The sequence below is a fragment of the Brassica oleracea genome, chromosome C2, assembly GCF_000695525.1.
Source record: "Brassica oleracea var. oleracea cultivar TO1000 chromosome C2, BOL, whole genome shotgun sequence".
Taxonomy (NCBI): Eukaryota; Viridiplantae; Streptophyta; class Magnoliopsida; order Brassicales; family Brassicaceae; genus Brassica; species Brassica oleracea.
The window spans coordinates 48,669,372-48,672,447 of record NC_027749.1 but is presented as its reverse complement, the minus strand read 5'-3'; the positions used below and the strand labels follow the sequence as shown (position 1 = coordinate 48,672,447).

The 3,076-nt window shown below is 39.2% G+C and overlaps 1 pseudogene; it reads left to right on the top strand.

Annotated features, from left to right (window-relative positions):
* LOC106324473 overlaps nt 1–3,076 on the top strand; it is a 21,999-nt pseudogene that overhangs the window by 2,439 nt on the left and 16,484 nt on the right.

Sequence of the window (3,076 nt, the reverse complement as noted above, 5' to 3'; positions counted from 1 at the left end):
CTTGTTTGAATTATTTTTCTAAACTCATATTTGTTTTAATCATCTAGGTTGAAATCATCAATGATTTGCCTGCGGAAAATACCATTACTATCTACAGATGTGGTGTTAAGCTAGATGAGCTTCCAGCCTAAAACCAATTGGTGATAAGTGGAGTGGCCCATCTATCTTATATATTACTACAGATCCCTTCCAACTACCGATGTGGGACATTTATCCCTAATACGCCCCCTCGAGATGATGACTCTTTAAGCGTCAATCTCGGAATGTTTGGGCAAGGATCGAGGGCCAACTTTGGGCCGGGTCGATGTGGATCGGGTTGGACTGCGTGGATCGGGCTCTAATACCATGTAGCTAGATGGGCTTCCAACCTAAAATCAATTGGTGATAATTGGAGTGGCACATCTATCTTATATATTACTAAAGATCTCTTCCAACTACCGATGTGAGACCTTTGTCCCTAATATGTGGCCCTTTTGTTGATTTGTGTCGTGGACCGCACATACAAAACACTTCTTTTGTGAAAGCATTCAAGTGTTTAAAGGTGAATTGCTTCTATATCTCTAGGAGTTTCATCAACTACGCAGATTCTATTTTTGTTTCTTGTGTTGACCAATATATTTTTTTCCCTCAGGCCTCATCAGCTTACTGGAAGGGTAGCAAAGACCCTAAAAACCCTGTGAGCTTGCAGAGAGTTTATGGTATATCTTATCCAGATCAGAAACAGCTAAAGGTACTCATACTTCTTAAAATATTCTCACTTGGGCGGTCTTGAGCATAGCCAAGTTAAACACCGGCATATAAGCCTCCAAAATTTAATAAATAATTTACGTAGAAATAGGTCCCTAAATTTGTGAAAAAAATATTCTTAATAAAATCTCTTAATTGTTTATATCTATTGTCTTTGTCTTGGTTGTTGCAGAAATATCTTCAGTTTCTTGAAGAAGCCAAAAAGTATGACCACAGAATTTTAGGCCAGAAGCAGGAACCCTTCTTTTGTCATCCACTCAGGTTCGTTCCAGTGCTAATATATTATGCTTCCCTCTTTGCGTTTACCTATACTGATATATATATATATACTCACCATCTTTGATCTTCAGTCCTATGAGTTGGTTTTTCCTTCCATTGGCACTCGTGTATATAACAAGTTGATGGAATTCATTAAAGAGCAATATTGGAAAAGGGGTTACACAGAGGTTCTTCTAAGCTCACTTCTCATAATTTTTATGTACTTAATAATGTGTGTAGCGGCTAAACTTGTGGAACAATAAAAACCCAATGGATTTGATTATTAAGGTGAAAAATATATGACTTAAGACTTATATCATAAAACCCAATATTAGTCATGAGAAAAGGGAAATTGTCCCACATCGGAGAACACAAGAACCATAAAGCAGTTTAAATATGGTCTTGTGCTATGAGGTGTTAAACGGCTTGGAAAGAGAGGAAGGCTCTCTACACGCGCGCCGCCGCCGTCCGGCTGGTTTGGCTCTGCTTGGGCTTGGTGGAGGGGCCGGCCCAATAAGAATATTTTTTTTGGACCAAGTTAAGCTCAACATTTTACCATTTAAAATCTCAAAAACAACATGCATTTTATTTTGAAACGACAAGCAGTTTGTCTAGAAAATAAAAACGTCATGGAGTTTATCCTCTCGAGATATTTAAACGAGATAATAGAGAGAGAGAGAGAGAGCGAGTCTTGGGGAATAAGTTAGTAACTTGAACTTCCCGAGATCTTTGCCAAATCCCCACTAACAAGCGCACGTTATGTAACAGTTACGGGAAGTCGCTCCTCGTCCATCTCTTTAAATACAACTCGTCTCTCTTCTCATTTCTCTAACTTTTTTCACATCGAAACCAACAGCAAAAATCCCTTAACGTAAGTCATAAATACGAGAGTGTTTCGTAGAGTTTATAGTTCGATAGGGCGATCACGAGTGAGGCGTGATTCGTCTGCCATGGTTGTATCTTGGGACTCTATATTCGTACAGTCTCGTCTTACTAACGGAGTGAATATTTTGAGTTAAGGAAAGAGATCATATCTCGACTCCATGTCTCTTTGCGAATACGATTTCTTATCGTTCTTGTATTCGCCTTTTACATTCGTCTATTTTCTTAACATTGCTTTTATTTTATCGTTTATGTCAGTCCGTTTTTCCGGCTTCTACAATCTTAACTCAAAATTGCTTTATGTCTAAAGCTCGAATCGGGTTGAAGAACGATTTATAAAAACGGGTTTTGGAACCGTGTTTGCGATTTGCTTTCTAGCACTTCCGCGAAACGTTTGTTCTTATTTCACAACGGGGTTTGCGATTTGCTTTATAGCACTTCCGCGAAACGTTTGTTCTTATTTCACAACGGGGTTTGCGATTTGCTTTATAGCACTTCCGCGAAACGTTTCTTGTTTATTTCATAACGATTTGCGGATTGCTTTGTAGCATTATCGCGAAACGTTTTTAATATACGTTTCTTAAAACAAAAGTATACGAATCGTTTCCAAGCGAGTTTATGAAACATTCTAAGTCTACACAAAATGGTTTCTGCGAGCGCTTTTCTAAGCAAGTTTGCAAAACGTTTTTCCAGACGTATATCGATATGATTTGGTTCAAACACCAAAAATGAACATCGATTTTAGACTATTATTTTCTTTAAAATAATATGTTATTTGTTGAATGGAGTATTGATCCGTTTTTCATGTTTTCTCTACAGAAAAATGACAAACGATAACAACACCCCCATTGACACCACAGATGTCATTCAGACTCCACTCAACGCTGCAGCAACTTATGCAACTGGCGTGACAACCGCTTCAACAAACATCAGCGTCAACCGCTGCATCAACAACAAGCACTATCCTCCATGCGGGTAATGCTGCTGATGAAACCACTCGCCGTAGCCTATTCGGTGCTTGTCTTTATCAGACGGGTTCAGTTCCAGCAACCGCAAGTGGTCCGGTGGCAGTTCAAACTCCTCCGTCTGTCCATAGCGTGTTCACTCAAGGACTGATGCCAGACAAGTTTGATGGCAAAAGCTTCAAAACGTGGCAGAAGAAGATGATGTTCTTCCTGACAACGATGAA